Source organism: Chlorocebus sabaeus, chromosome 8 (genome assembly GCF_047675955.1).
Source record: "Chlorocebus sabaeus isolate Y175 chromosome 8, mChlSab1.0.hap1, whole genome shotgun sequence".
NCBI classification, from domain to species: domain Eukaryota; kingdom Metazoa; phylum Chordata; class Mammalia; order Primates; family Cercopithecidae; genus Chlorocebus; species Chlorocebus sabaeus.
In genome coordinates this window covers 41,368,732-41,385,607 of record NC_132911.1, presented here as the reverse complement: position 1 = coordinate 41,385,607, position 16,876 = coordinate 41,368,732, and the positions used below count along the sequence as shown (strand labels likewise).

General features: G+C 44.7%; 1 protein-coding gene across 1 annotated transcript in view; it reads right to left on the bottom strand.

Moving 5' to 3' along the window:
- Nucleotides 1-16,463, bottom strand: part of GPAT4 (glycerol-3-phosphate acyltransferase 4) — a 40,965-nt gene extending 24,502 nt beyond the window's left edge. Inside the window, exon 1 of the mRNA XM_007962286.3 lies at nt 16,358-16,463. The gene's annotated coding sequence lies outside the window, so the exon portion shown is untranslated. The remainder of the gene's footprint in view (nt 1-16,357) is intronic.
- Between the last annotated feature and the right edge of the window lie 413 nt (nt 16,464-16,876).

Below are 16,876 nucleotides of genomic sequence, written 5' to 3'. Positions count from 1 at the left end.
AAATCATACAGGAAGCACTGTCAAATATCAAACAGTGTTTGGCTTTCTTTGGTCTAATAAAAATAGGTGTTAAAGGAAATTTCTCAGTAGAAAAGCACCAAAGACTATAAAGTCCACAGCTGATATCCCCACATTTAAAACAAAGATCAATTTCTTAAAAATTACATACTTGGTTTATCTTCCACTTTCCTTTCCCTCAAAACTAAAAGTCTTTTAGCACATGTACCACCCCTAGAATTTCCGGTAAACCAGCATCAGCCTGAAGATCATGTTCTCATCAAAGGGTGAAAAGAAGGGAAACTCCAGCCAGCCTGGGAAGGACCCTACCTTGCGCTGCTAACCACAGAGACTGCTGTTCATACAGTGAAAAAGGGACAGACTCATCACACCCAAGTCAAGAAAACGGCATCTCCTCCTGAGTCGTGGGCCACAGTCCCAGTCACACCTGAGGCTGACTGGTCCACACACGGACAAAGCATGAGGAAACTCACCGTGGGACTTATTTTCCTTAAATTTTGGACTTGTACAGTAGGGACTTCAACTCACCTTCCTCAAACTAAGGACTGTTCCCAGTGTATACATCCAGTCACTAAGGTAGGGCAAAAAGTTAAAACTTTTTGTTCTATAGTTATTATAAATGTGCTGGAACTCTAAAAACGACTTGTTTGTATAATGCCACCCAGTACAAGGTATGTAGCCCAGGAAGTGACCAGCCTGATGTGTGTCATAACCCTTCTGAGCCTCCCATGTTCACAGTTTTTGAAATAAGATTAAGGACTGAAGACTGGTGGGGAGTTGTAAATGATACAAGTATTAGCCAGAACAGAAAAAAAAGGGGTGCCTAAATGCATAGTCTTGAAATTTGATGCCTGTGCTGTCATTGATTGCAATAAGTTAGGAAGAGGATGTGGCTCTTTTGATTGGGAAAAAGGCTATATGACTGAAAATCAGTACATTTGTCATGAATTAGGACCGTGTGGAAATGAATGTGGATACTGGTCTTGTGTCATTTGGGCCACTTGGATAAAAAATGAAAAGGATCCAGTCCACCCTGAGAAAGGAAAAAGTGGCTCTTCCTGTACCAAGGGACAATGTAACCCCTTAGAGCTAGTAATAACCAATCCCCTTGATCCTCGCTTAGGAATCGATGGGGCTGGACTGGATCCTCGAGTAAATATCTTAGTTCGAGGAGAAGTTTACAAATGCTCTCCTGAGCCAGTGTTTCAAACCTTCTTTGATGAACTAAATGTGCCAGTACCAGAAATTCCAGGAAAAATAAGAAATTTGTTTTTGCAATTAGCCGAGCATGTAGCCCAGTCTCTCAATGTCACTTCATGTTATGTATGTTGAGGAAATGTAATGGGAGATCAATGGCCATGGGAAGCCTGAGAATTAGTACCTACAGACCCAGCTCCTGATGAATTCCCGGCTCAAAAGAATCACCCTGAAAATTTCTGGGTCCTAAAAGCCTCAATTATTGGACAATATTGCATAGCTAGAGAAGGAAAAGAATTTACTCACCCCGTAGGACGACTTAGTTGTCTGAGATAGAAACTGTATAATGGTACCACAAAAACAGTCACTTGGTGGAGTTCAAATCACACAGAAAGGAATCCATTTAGTAAATTCCCAAAGTTGCAAACCGTGTGGACCCACCCGGAGTCCCACTGGGACTGGACAGCCCCCACTGGATTATACTGGATATGTGGGCATAGAGCTTATGCAACATTACCTGACCAGTGCCAGGTAGTTGTGTTATTGGCACTATTAAACCACCTTTCTTCCTACTGCCCATAAAAATGGGCGACCTCCTGGGCTTCCCTGTATATGCTTCCTGTGAAAAGAGAAGCATAGCTATAGGAAATTGGAAAGAAGATAAATGGCTCCCTAAGAGAATCAAACCATATTATGGGCCTGCTACTTGGGCACAAGACGGCTCATAGGGATACCGGACGGCCATTTACATGCTCAACCGAATCAAACGGTTACAAGCTGTCTTAGAAATAATCACTAATAAAACCGGCAGAGCCTTGACTATTCTGGCCCGGCAAGAAACTCAGATGAGAAATGCTATCTATCAAAAGAGATTGGCTCTCGACTACTTGCTAGCAGCTAAAGGAAGGGTTTATGGGAAATTTAATCTTACTAACTGCCATCTACACATAGATTATCTAGGGCAAGTAGTTGAAGACATGGTTAGAGATATGACAAAACTGGTACATGTGCCAGTGCAAGTGTGGCATGAATTTGATCCTGGGGCCATGTTTGGAAAATGGTTCCCAGTGCTACGAGGATTTAAAACTCTTATAATAGGAGTTATAATAGTAATAGGAATCTGCTTACTACTCCCTTGTTTGCTACCTGCACTTCTTCAAATTATAAAAAGGTTCATCGCTACCTTAGTTCACCAAAATGCTTCAGCACAAGTGTACTATATGAATCACTATTGATCTGTCTTGCAAGAAGACATGGTAGTGAGGATGAAAGTGAGAACTCCCACTAATGAGTGAGGTTCTCAAAGGGAGGGAACGAACGAGTACTGACTTCGCCTTAAAATCTGCTCAATGTTTTAAGGGAGGAGACCACCCCTCATCTTGTCTTATGCCCAATTTCTGCCTCCAAAGAAAGAAGTATAAAATCTAAAAGGCAGAAATGGAATCCACAGACAGACAGCCCAGCACCGTGCCCTGGGCCTGGTAGTTAAACATCAGTCCCTGACCTAACTGCTTGTGTTATCTATAGATTCCAGACATTGTATGGAAAAGCATCGTGAAAATCCCTGTCCTGTTCTGTTCCCTTCTGATTACCGGTGCATGCAGCCCCCAGTCACGTACCCCCTGCTTGCTCAATCAGACGCTCTCACGTGGACCCCCTTAGAGTTGTAAGCCCTCAAAAGGAACAGGAATTGCTCACTCGGGGAGCTCGGTTTTTGGAGACGTGAGTCCTCTGATGCTCCCAGCTGAATAAAGCCCTTTCCTTCTACAACTCGGTGTCTGAGAGGTTCTTATCTGCGGCTCATCCTGTTACAGTTCTAGAGAACTCAAGGCTGTTCCCTTGTTACCTCGTTTGTTTATCCCCAGCCCATCAATCTGTATGATTTCCATTTTACACATCAGGAAGCTGAAAGAGGTAGTTGCAGACCCAGTTCCTCTGTACGACTCCACGACATTCACACGTCTGAGGACGAAATGCTCCAGTCTACAAGGACATGCTAATCAGTGGCGCTGAGTCATGAACCCTAGTTCCTAGTTCTGATGGCCACTTCTTACGTTTCCTTCCATTTTCACATTGTCACTGCTATTGCCAACATTGAGTGCTTACAACATGCCAAACACTGCGCTAATGAGCATTTCACATACACCACCCTCACATAATCCTCACGATGGCTGTACGGTGGAGTCACTGTCATCCTGATCTACAGGTGAGGACACTGAGGCTGGGAAGATTAAGGGAGTCAAGTCACCCAAGGTTGCAGAGAGTTGGAAGCAGGACAAGAGCATCCGTCTCCAGGACCCTGCTCTGTAACCCCTACTCCTTCCTATCTCCCAAACTACGTGCTTTAAAATGAAGTAGCACTGGCTGGGTGCGGTGGCTCACGCCTGTAAGCCCACTTTGGGAGGCTGAGGCAGGCGGATCACCTGAGGTTGGGAGTTCGAGACCTGCCTGGCCAACATGACGAAATCCCATCGCTACTAAAAATACAAAAATTAGCTGAGCATCATGGAGCATGCCTGTAATCTCAACTACTCAGGAGGCAGGAGAATTGCTTGGACCAGGGAGGCAGAGGTTGCAGCGAGCCGAAATTGCCACCACTGCACTCCAGCCTGGGAGACAGAACAGGACTCTGTCTCAAAAAAAAAAAAAAAGAAAAAAAGAAGTAGTACTTCCTTCAAGCCAGACTGCTCTACAGAACTTCTTGTGATTAGACAAAACCATCAGGATCTGGACTCCAGTATTAGAATTTGGTCGTGTTCTCAGAATCCAAGATACAGACATGTTCTTGTATTTTCATAAACACTCATACACGCCAGTTTTCTAACCGTGTTCTAGAGGCAGTTCAGGCACCTGAGCTACCAAAGTCCTCAGGCCTATCCAGGACAACATCTCCTTTCCTCCTTCATTGCTGTCTCCCCACTCCCCGTGGACAGGACTGCCGTGGGAAAGAGGCAGCAAGGGCCTCTGTCCTACTGGTCAGGGTTACCCTGAGTTCCACAGACCCAAAGTGACTGACACCAGGGTCACTTTGACCCCCATGCCAGAGTGTAGATCACTCCTCTAAGGATCACAACTGAAAATTCCCAAGGTTATTCTGGGTTCATGTCCCCAAACCAGTAAACACGTGTAGCAATAAACCAATTTCTTCACCTAGTTCAGGGGTTGGCCAATTACAGCCCAAATCTGGCTACAGTCTTTTTCACAAACGCTCATGAGTTTTTACATTCTTAGACTCTTTTAAACAGATGCAAAAAACAAAGAAGATTTGACAAAGACCATGGCCTACAGACCCTAAAATACTCACTATCTGCCCCTTATAGGAAGAGTTTGCACTCATGACCTTGCTGGTCTTTCCTCCGCTCAGAGGCCCCCTGCTGGCTCTCCTAGTCCCATCCCATCCCACTCCATCCCACCCCACCACACCCTACCCGGAGTTCCTTTTGCTGAATGCCAGCCTCCAGGACAGAGAACACCAAACTGGCCGAACAAGTTATTAGGCCAACACTAAACAATACTCACACAAATTCTTAGAAGTAGAGGAAAGAGCAAGCCAACTGAGTTTATCGAATCGGTAGTGTTTGGAAACTGAAAACTCATTAAAGCCAGAGGGAACTGGTGGCTGAAGGTCCCCTTAATACAGACTTTGATGTGTGGAAATATCAAAACTGTTCACATCAGAACTAAATCCAACCACAATTTCTAGATAACCGTTCATTTACGAGAGGCTATGACTTTGCCTCAAGTAAATATAAGCATGACCTCTTAAGAATGTGAGCTGGGGAAGCCATTCATTCACAGGAATATTCACTTATTCTCTCAACATCCACAGCTGGGTTCCAACCAAACTCACCCAGAATCATCAGGGCCAACGTTCCCCAACAGGTCAAACATTCCAGAGAATCAGCTAGTTCTGAGCCTTTTAGGAAGGAAGCTGCCTCCATTCCAGGAAGGCAACAGAGCCCATCACTAAGCTAACCAAACTCTTCAACCCATGGAATGGCAAATCCGGGCCTTTAGGCCCCCTAACGGCCTCAGTTCTTGGAGTGACTAGTTCATTCATTCAACAAATACTCACTGGGCACACAGTGTGTGCCAGACGGTACACCATGTGTTAGCTGTTGTTCAGTGGTGAAAAGATATGCCCATCCGGAAACAAGCACACAAAAAGTTGTAATTTCAAACTATGATGACTGTAGACAAGGAAAATAGACTCCTGGAAAAGAAAAGAAAACAAAGGAAAAGAAGAGAAAAGAGAGAAGAAAGAAAAGGAAAGGGAAAAGGAGAAGGAAAAGAAAAGAAAAGAAAAAAAGAGAACAAAACAGAACAGAACTTAATTTAAATCAAGGCATCTATACCAATTCCGTCCCAATCATTGGACTGGGACTATTATCACTCCTAACTGCAGAATCAAATACTTTTCAGTCGGCTCTCTGTGACATATCCCAACTCAGGGACTATAACTGCTAGAATATGTGCAGACAGAGGCCCTGTGCCAACCCAAAAGGTAAAAGAAAGGCCACTTTATTAATACATGCTTAGATCACACAAGAATGCACATATTTTTAGAGCACACCAACCACAATGCCGGTCACATGTTAGAGCTCAATGAATGGTATATATTATCATTTCATTAGAATCAGAAGAAACTTAGTTGTCAGTGCTAGGTACCAAACTTCAAGAAGGCTTAGAGAGGAAGGCATTAATAATGTATGACACAAAATACACAGGCCAAACAACACAACTTGCCTAGCAAGCAGTAAGTGTTCAATAAAAAGGTTAGCCGTAAAACAGAGAAATTCAAACTGAAAGCACAGTGAGATGGCAAAGAAATTCTGATAAACCACTGTACCGGTGAGAATGAAAAAATATCCTCAAATACTGCTGGTTGCAGTGTAAACTGGGTTTAACCTCTACAAAGAACAATTTAGCGACTGCCATCAAAATTTTAAATGTACAGAACCTTAGATCCAGCAATTCCACTTCTAGAAATTTATCCTAAGGATAAATCAGACCAGTGGTTCCCAACCAAGGATGATTTCTTTTTACCCCCTTGGGGAGCATCTGGCAACATGTGCAGGGATTTCTGGCTGCCATGACTTGGGATGGGAGTGCTACTACTGGCATCTAGTGCAGTGCACAGGGCAGAGATGATGCTGCACATCTTACAAAGCACAGGACAGCTCCCACACAATGAGGAACTGTTCAGCCCCAAACGTCAGTAGTGCAGAAGTGTATAAATCCTGTATTTTAAAGCATGAGCAAAGTGATAATATGTGCTGGGTTACTGACTGCAGCATAGTCTGTAATATCAAAACAAACATCAGTGTCTCCCAATAGAGGATATAATGGAATACTATTCATCTGAGCCCCTGTCACTAGGAAGGAGAAGGGGAATTTGAAGGTATTTCCCAAGAAGTAATGACATTACACTAATGAGGTTTTCAACTACCACTTTTGCCTAAAGGTGTTTATATGCCTCTAAAATGGCTGGAGCATGCTTTCTCATTCAGAAAGTGCACACGGCCTGTCAGGGAGGCAAACACTGCCACAGTCAGTGTCTGCAGAGCATACTGGGGGCAAACGAGACTCTTCAGAAAACAGGAACACAAATGCCTGAGGCTTCAAGATGGCACTCTGTGTAAACGCATTAGTAAAAAATGAGACTCTCACAGTAATTCTGAATCAGGACAGCTGGTATCCATGCACAGATGGCAGGGGCATGAGCCACGTGGGCCCTCAGAGACCCAGACAGAGCCATCCCCTGGCCACTAAAGGCTGGTTCTCTACCCAGGATGCTCATTTGCATCACTGGGCCTCAGCCCAGATGAAATATATTAGAATATCTGCAGGTACAATCTGGATTTGTTCTTAAGACACTTGAGCGATTCTAATGTGTAGTCAGTTGAGACTACCGGGTTAAGGGTTCTTACCAGTTAACTGAGAAAGGACAACTGAAACTGAGAAGACAACCATCTCTGAGCACAAATTACCCACAAGTAAAAGGCATCTAGTTCTCTAAAAAAAGGAGGGGGATCACATTCATAAGAGAGGTGGTGAGGATCTAGAATGACAACCCAGGACATGAAACCCAGTGGTAGCCCTTCAGTATTGGAGAGCACTCAGAAGGTCAGATCGGACTGGCTGTCACCTAGAAAAAGTGGATTTGCTTGGGACACCTGATGCAAGGGAATTGGTTTTATGGTTGGCAGGTATGGGACGCAAATTCTAGCTCAATACTAAGAATCCAACCCTCATGCTTTTATGGTTGGAATGTAAGCTAGTGCAGCTTGGAGAATGGTTAAACAAAGTTACCATGTACCTCGCAATTCCACTCCTAGGTATATACCCAAGAGAAAGACAAACTGTCTACACCAAAAAAATTGCACAGGAATGCTTACAAAGGTATCAATCAGAACAGCCAAAAGACGGAAACAACCAAAATGTCCATCAGCTGATGACTGGATAAACAAAATGTGGTGCATCCATACAATGGAATCTTTGGCCATAAAAATGAAGAAATGATACATGCTATAACATGGATGAATCTTCAAAACATCATATTAAGTGAATAAAACTCATCAAAAAGACCACATATTGATTCCACTTACATAAACAGGCAAATCTACACAGAAAGAAAGTAGATTATTGGTTACTTCAGAGCTGGCGAGAGTGGGGAGATACGAGAGTGACAGCTAAAAGGTCTCTGAGGTGATGAAAACGTTCTAAAACTATGTTGACGACTGTACACACCTGTGAACATAATAAACCCCAATGAACTGGATACTTTCATTGGGTGAATTGTAAGTCAATAAAGCTATTTTTAAAAGAATCTAAGATTGAGTTGTTCAAAAAAAATAGGCTGTATAGGGAGACCTACACCTACATCCGCATTCTGCCGAGTGGCAGATAAGTTATGGTGGTTACACTGGATGTCTTTTAAAATTCCTTCCTGAAACAAGTTTTTTGTCCTTACGTCTTTATTTAAAATTGCAGAATGTGAGGGAAGCAGTAAAGCATGATGGCCAAACATACAGGGAATCAGACAAGCTACATTCAAAACCAGACTCCCAGGCCGGGCGAGGTAGCTCAAACCTGTAATCCCAGCACTTTGGGAGGCTGAGACGGGCGGATCACGAGGTCAGGAGATCGAGACCATCCTGGCTAACGCGGTGAAACCCCGTCTCTACTAAAAAATACAAAAAAAAACTAGCTGTGAGGTGGCGGGTGCCTGTAGTCCCAGCTACTCGGGAGGCTGAGGCAGGAGAATGGCGTAAACCCGGGAGGTGGAGCTTGCAGTGAGCTGAGATCCGGCCACTGCACTCCAGCCTGGGTGACAGAGCGAGACTCTGTCTCAAAAAAACAAAACAAAACAAAAAAAACCCCAGCCTCCCCTACCTTCTGACTGTCTGACCTCAAAAAAGTCACATTCCATGCTTCAGATTTCTCATCTGTAAAATGGGAATAATACATATCCTGTGGTATTGTGAAGATTGAACGTGATGCCTATCAAGCTATCAGTGTAGTGCTTGGCACAAAATCATCTATAAATAGAAGCTTCTACTACTAATCATCACCATAAAGCTGGAAGCAATAATAAAAAAATGATGACAAAACCACAACTTTATTAGTTAATCTTTCAGATTTCTAGTCCAACCTCTTCATTTTATGGCTCAAATAACTGAGCCTCGGAAGGGTTCGATGACAGGGACAAGTTACAAAACTGGCTGGTAACAGAGGCAGGACTAATGCCCATCTGATACCCAGTCGAGTGCGCTTCCTACTCCCCAGGCTGACTCCTCACTTGCTTTGGGGTGGGTTACAATTCAGAGAAAAGCATCCATTTCTCCTAGTTTACTTACTGTCAGAACATAGGCCCATCAAATGCCCCATCTGTGATGTAAACAAACATGCACACACAGGCACGAGGAATGTATGCTAGGCCGAATTAACGTCTAGTGTATCAGGACTAGTAGAGTGTTAAGAAATTTGCTTGAATAGGATTCTGCTGCTTAGTGGGGAAAGTGCATAATGTTTCCAAAGAGGGTAGCTCTCAGAGCGACTCGGTTGACATGAACTTGAAGTGCTGAAAACCCAGAACACACACAGTTGGCATCAATCCTGGATAAAATAAATCACTCAAGACAAAGCCAGGATCCAACCAGCCAAAGGATGATTCAACTCACAGGGAAGATAGAACATGGTCAGGTTCAGGGCCTTGGTCTTATCTAAGATCATTATGCCCTCCAGAACTTTCTTGAGTTAGAACTAGCACTGGTACCAAGTTCACCCCAATGTAACGAAACCATCTATTGAAGCTGGCAAAACAAAAAATAGAAAACAAAACAAAAAAGACAGAGTATATTTTAATGAGGACAATTTGATTTGCTGGAGCTTTAAGACCCAAGACAATTCATTATTCGACCTGAACACTGCTCTGATGGCTCCATTTCAATACCAGTTCTTGACATCTGAGTACTGTATATGTAATTAGAAGCAACTTCCTGGCCTTTTTCTTGTTTAAAAAATCTTTTTATCCAGTTTATTTCACTCAGCATAATTATATTGAGAACCATCCACGTTGCTGCATGTGTCAACAGTTTCCTTCTCTTGATTGCTGAGCTGTATTGCAGTATATGGATATACCACAGTTTCTTCATCCATTCCCCTACTGATGGACATTAAGATTGTTCCAGTTTGGGGCTATTGCAAATAAAGGTGCTATCTACAAGTCTTTGTATGGACATATACTTCATTTCTCTTGGGTAAATACCTAGGAGTGGAATGACAAATTCCAAAATGAGTTGTACCATTTTGTATTCCCACTAGCAGCGTAGGAAGTCCCACTTGTTCCACATCTTCACCAATACTTGATATGGTCAGTCTTTTAAATTTAGACATATTACTGGCCAGGCGCCGTGGCTTGCACCTGTAATCCCAGCACTCTGGGAGGCCGAGGCGGGCAGATCACTTGAGGCCAGTTCAACACCAGCCTGGCCAACAAGGAGAGACCCCATTTCTACTAAAAAAACAAAAATTAGGCAGGCATGGTGGCTTATTCCTGTAATCCCAGCTATTTGGGAGGCTTATGTGGGAGGATCACCTGAGCCCAGGCGGCTGAGGCCGCAGTGAGCCCTAATAGTGCCACTGCACTCCAGCCTGAGCAACAGAGCAACACTCTTGTCTTAAAAAATGAAAGCTTTTCATCACAAATGCACAAATTTGTGACATCAGACTTTTTTGTTCATCTCTCTGCAAATTCAAAATACTTCTAATTGTGCAAAGAAAAAAATCACTAAAACAGGAAAGAAAAAAACAATGACGACAACCACAAACTCTAACCTCAGACCTGAACATTACTAAGCAAAATAAAATGTTCCTTCATGTTCCACTGACAGTGATTCTCTGCAGTCCAACAGAGCAACTACCAACCATGTGTGACCTTGGAGTACTCGAAATGTGCTGTGAATGTAAAATACACACTGGAGTTCCATGACTTCGTATGAAAAAACGCATGTAAAATATCCCATTAAGAGTTTTTATATTGATTATGGATTAAAGTAATATTTTGGATAAACTAAGTTAAATAAAATATATTGTTAAAATTATTTTCACCTGTTTCTTTTTACTTTATGATTTTAAAAATTTAAATTGACTTTCATTTGTAGGAGCTAAAAATGAGGTCATGGAGGTAGACAGTAGAATATAATAGATACCAGAGGCTGGGAAGGGTGGACTTTGAGAGCTTGGTTAATGGACAGAAAAAAAAAACTTAGATGGAACAAATGAGTTCCAGTATTCAAGAGCAAAGTAGGATGACTATAGTTAACAATTTCTTGTACATATATATATATATATTATTTTTATTTTTATTTTTGAGACAGTCTCATTCTGTAGCCCGTGCCGGAGTGCAGTGGCGCGATCTCTGCTCACTGCATCCTCTGCCTCCTGGGTTCAAGCAATTCTCATGCCTCAGCCTCCCTCGTATCTGGGATTACAGGCACAGGCCACCACACCCAGCTAGTTTTGTGTTTTTAGTAGAGAAAGGGTTTCATCATGTTAGCCAGGATGATTTCAAACTCCTGACCCCAAGTGATCCATCCACTTCGGCCTCCCAAAGTGCTGGGGTTACAGGTATGAGCCACCACGTTGGGCCAGTTTCTTGTGTATTTTAATTTCAAATGTTAAGTAGAGGATTTGAAATGTTCCCAACACAAAGAGATGATGTATGTTCCAGGTGCTGGATATCCTAAATACTCTGATTTTATCATTACACGTTCTATCCATGTGGGCAAATATTACTGTACACTATAAATATGTAAAATTACTATTCCTCAATTTTTAAAAAATTGATACATACATTTACATATTTATAGGGCACAATGTGATGTTTTGAGACACACACACACACACACACACACACACACTCTCTCTCTCTCTCTCTCTCTCCCCTTGTGGAATGATTAAATCAACCTAATCTATTTCCTTGTGCTTTTTAAAAAAGCATCACTATAAAATTTTAAATTGTATATATAGCATATATAATATTTCTATGGGACAGCACTGATCAAAAATTTTTAAAGGAGACTCTGAAAATAATATACCTTCAGCCGGGCGCAGTGGCTCACGCCTGTAATCCCAGCACTTTGGGAGGCCGAGGCAGGCAGATCGCGAGGTCAGGAGATCAAGACCATCCTGGCTAACACGGTGAAATCCCGTCTCTACTAAAAATACACAAAAAAATTAGCTGGGTGTCATGGCGGGCGCCTGTAGTCCCAGCTACTTGTTAGGTTGAGGCAGGAGAATGGTGTGAACCCGGGAGGCGGAGCCTGCTGTGAGCTGAGATCCCACCACAGCACTCCAGCCTGGGTGACAGACCAAGACTGCCATCTCAAATAATAATAATAATAACAACAACAACATCTCTTCAACTGGCAAAGAAACACATGTGTGCGTGTGTGTATATATATATATACACACATATATATATAATTTCCCAACCTATTTCTCCGAGAAGAAAATGGTACAGCAGAGAGGGCTTAGATCTGGAACCAGGACTACTCTTAGGTTCCAGGCACAATTCTTACTGTCTGGTCTATGTGTCCTTGAATAAATCATTCAGCTTTAGCTGCGTGCAGTGTCTCACGCCTGTAATCCCAACACTTTGGGAGGCTGAGGCAGGTGAGTCACCTGAGGTCAGGAGTTTGAGACCAGACTGGCCAACATGATGAAACCCTGTCTCTACTAAAAATACAAAAATTAACTGGGCGTGGTGGCGCACGCCTGTAATCCCAGCTACTCGGGAGGCTGAGGTAGGAAAATCATCTGAGCTCAGGAGGTGGAGGGTTGCACAGAGCCGAGATCTCGCCACCGCACTCCAGGCTGGGCGACAGAGGGAGATTCCACCTCAAAAAAAAAAAAAAAAAAAAAAAATCATTGAACTTCCCTTAAGTTTCCTGACCTTTTTTTTTTTTTAATTCAGAAAAGTCAACAAAGGCCAGGTGTGGTGGCTCATGTCTGTAATCCCAATCATTTGGGCAGCTGAGGCGGGAGGACTGTTTGAGCCAGGGAGGTTGAGGGTGCAGTGATCCTTGATCATGCCACTACACTCCAGCCTGGGCCACAGATCAAGACCATCTTCGTAAAATAAATAGGTAAAAGTCAAGCGCAAACGTATTACACTCCTGTTTTACAAAGTATTTTTCCATTACAGCAGATCTTCAGCTTACAAATTAACTGGAGGTGGGATCCAAACATACTAAGATTATAAAAGGCAAAATGAAGAGAGCCCTAGATGAGCCTCTGTGTTTGTGTGGCATGCGCACGTGTCTGCATGTGTTTTAAAGGTGAGAGAGTACATTGAAGGACTCAGGGTAAACTCTAAGCACTTAGAAGGCTCCTTCTAACTCTAAAATTCTATTCTCTTAAAAAGCCTTAATCAGGCCGGGCGCGGTGGCTCAAGCCTGTAATCCCAGCACTTTGGGAGGCCGAGACGGGTGGATCACAAGGTCAGGAGATCGAGACCAGCCTGACTAACACGGTGAAACCCCGTCTCTACTAAAAAAATACAAAAAACTAGCCGGGCGAGGTGGTGGGCGCCTGTAGTCCCAGCTACTCGGGAGGCTGAGGCAGGAGAATGGCGTAGACCCGGGAAGCGGAGCTTGCAGTGAGCTGAGATCCGGCCACTGCACTCCAGCCTGGGTGACAGAGCAAGACTCCGTCTCAAAAAAAAAAAAAAAAAAAAAAAAAAGCCTTAATCATACTGTACGCTACTACATGGTTTAGTGATGCACGGAACAGATGATATTCCGTCAAGTTTTCCCGGTGAACACAGTGACACATTAGGAAGTAAATGACATGCCGTAATGAGGTTCTACTTTACCCGAACAAAAAATTCTGCAGTACAGTTCAAGTTTAACCAGGGCAAAATAACCTCCAGATAGCTCAGAGTTTTGTTTTGTTTTTAATACAAGCTAACTTTTGGTGACAAGCACACACAAGAAAAGTGGATTTTTCTTTAGCAGAAAACACTTAGCAAGTTAGTCTCCGAAGAGACTAGCCACAGCACTCCTCACACCAAACACAAAATAGACACAACAGTCTCCTCCTCCTCCTCCCTCCTCTATCTTTAGGGGTAATGATATACCATGACACTCAAATGTTGTTATTGCAGTGGTACTTCCATAAACTGGACAAACATGACAACTATTGTATTTAGGTCACAAACTTACAAAAGAAAAATCCATTCTGAAAGTAAGTTGACAACTATATCATCATATAAATAACCTAAACTTCCATGAAAACTCAAAGATCCCTAACATGAGGAATTGCTTGTTTCCAGCATTCCTTGTAGAGGTAGAATATCTCCATTTTAAGGGTAGGAAAATTGAGGAACAAGTACTGAATTCACAAGTCTTCGCTGAGATAAGGAAACGTAATAGCATAAATTTTGCTAGGAAATGCATATTATGGTTTTGTAAGAAAGTCTAACCCATGGTCCAAGAAGCCCAGATTTTTATCTGTTAATGGCATGAAAGGCTTTCTGAGAGGATTCTATTGTTCTCTCAGAAAAAGAAGAGTAACAGTCCGAAGTCATTCTGGTTTCCCTTAGTAACTCTTTCTTAAATAGTTGTGAATGTTATCTACCTAGTTTATAGCTTGTTCTTATTCTCAAACTGGTATACCAGTTCTAAGGTGAGAATTTTATCATGTTCCCTAAAAACTACTATCAGAACTTCTCATCTGTCCCAAGTCGATTTTCAAGAAATAATTTAAGGCATTTCTTAAAATTCTGGAATTTGGTGGAAAAGCTCATGTTTGCCTATCCAAACCCTCCATGAATGTAAGCGTCTTCATCCATAGCCCTCCTACACATTTCTCTTTCCTGAAGGCAACCTAAAGGCAAGCAGTATGGGTCAGTGGAACCGCAGCCTGGAGGCAGAGGCGGGATTTCCAGCCTCTGGACAAGTCACTGAACTTCTCTGGACCTCCAAGGGCTCAGAAAAAATGAAAACATTGGACAGGACATTCCAAATGTTCTCATCCAGATCTGAAATACTTTTTTTCTTTTTTTGAGACGAGCCTCGTTCTGTCGCCCAGGCTGGAGTGCAGCGGCCCAATTTCGGCTCACTGCAACCTCTGCCTCCCAAGTTCAAGCGATTCTCCTGCCTCAGCCTCCCAACTAGCTGGGATTACAGGCACTCGCCACCACGCCCGGCTATTTTTTGTATTTTTAGTATAGGCGGGGTTTCACCATGTTGGCCAGGCTGGTCTTGAACTCCTGACCTTAGGGTGATCCGCCCGCCTCAGCCTCCCAAAGTGCTGGGATTACCGGCGTGAGCCACCGCGCCCGGCCATACTTTTTCTTTTAACCTGTTCGATCATGTTAAGATACCTTTTGCTGTGCTCTTTCTTCAACTCTATTGTGTGTTTCTTAAGACCTCATAAGAGTGGCCTGTGTTCCAAAACAAAAAGTACATTACGACTTCGTAGGGTGGTTTTCATTATGCAACTGAAGCTACTTTTGACAGACTCACCTTGCATCAAGTTCTCCCTGAGACAACGGGAGGGGAAATGTGTGGGGTGTGGATGGAACAGGAATAGCCACAGTTAAGTGGCTGAGGAGGCCAGACCAAGTACAAAGTACATGCTGGTTCCCTATTCCATCTATTTTTCTGTGTCTGAAATTCTCCAAAATACAAAGTTAAAAGAAAAAAAAAAAAAAGCACATCTCTTTCAAAGAGAAAGAAGTATACTCGATTGGCATTATTACAGGATTTTGTCTGCAGACTTTAGTATGGTATAACTGCTCTTCACACCATTTCCCTTGGATTGAAATAGAATCTACAAGACATGAAACTAATCAGAACTCCTCAAAGCTCAGCCAAAATTAAGGAAAACGGACCAGAACCAAAATTCCTCAAATAACCTCAAGGTTATCAATGAGAAGATTCATGGTGATACTTGGCAGAGGATGGAACTCATTTCCATTGTGCTACACCGTATGTCTCCTATAAGCTATTTTCCGCACTTCTGAAGAGCTAAACTTCAGCCTTCTGTGACATGGAAAGCGAGGAAATAAACAAGCCCCAGTGAGAGGAGGATGCCTCGGAGGGCGCTGAAATAAAAAAGGAAAGACAAGGGATTTCGGGAGTTAAGAAATCCTAAAGAAAGAAAAATGGAAGCATGCATTTGGAGAAAGAGAGGGGAAAGACAAGCATCTCAGGGCAACCAGAGAACACAGGAAGGGGAATGACAGGGGAAGGCGCTTCCTGGCGCTCCAACGCCCTGCAGCCCTCGCCACCCACATCCCCGGACTCCCGGGGCGGGAGGGCTGCGGACACCTGGGACTCGGGGGAGGCGCGGGGCTCCGAGGAAACGGGCTCGGAGGGCAGGGGAGCGGAGAGGCGGGCAGCCGGGGCTCGGGGCGGGCGCGGACCGTTCCATCGGGGACGGGGGGCACCCGCTCCACCCGCCGGGGATCCCCGGGGCGCGGCGATGGTGCCTCCTGACGCCTGCGCGGCGTCGCCGGGGCGTCCCAGACCGCAGGCCCCGCGCGGCCGCCCAAGCCCGGCCTCCTCGTCCCGCTCTCGGCTCCCCGGAGGCCGGGGACTTTGAAGGAAGGGGCCAGCTCTCTCCTACTTACCGACCGCCAAGCTCAGCAGCTCCAAATCCCGCCGCGACCGCTCCCTCCCGCCCTTGCCAACGCCGCGGGCCCAAGCTGCGTCAGGACGTGCGCGCGCCCGCCTTTGTCTACGCCGCCCAACGTGACCTTGCGCCCACCGCCCCGCGCGCTCCCGCCGGGCGCGCGCGGGCCGGCAGGGCGGGGGCCTAGGAGGAGGCGGGTGCCGCGTGGCCGGGCCCGCGGGGTGGGCGCGCCCGGGAAGCGAGGAGTCGCCCCCTGGCGGACGAGGGGCCACTGCCCCGGGCGGGGCGGGAGCGGGAGAGGCCGGGCCCTGGCCGCCCCTCCGCTGGCGCGTCCCTGTCAGATAAGCGGAGCGCTTCCCTGCGTCAGGACCCGATACTGGCTCCCTACCCGGAGGTTCGCACGTGCGTTCCGGAGAGGGTGAAATCAACCCTGCACCGCGGGAAGAGGCTAGAGTCACGAAATCACATTGTCTTCTTGGGGCTGCTGTCCGTGTGCAGCGACATTCTGCCCGTAGAG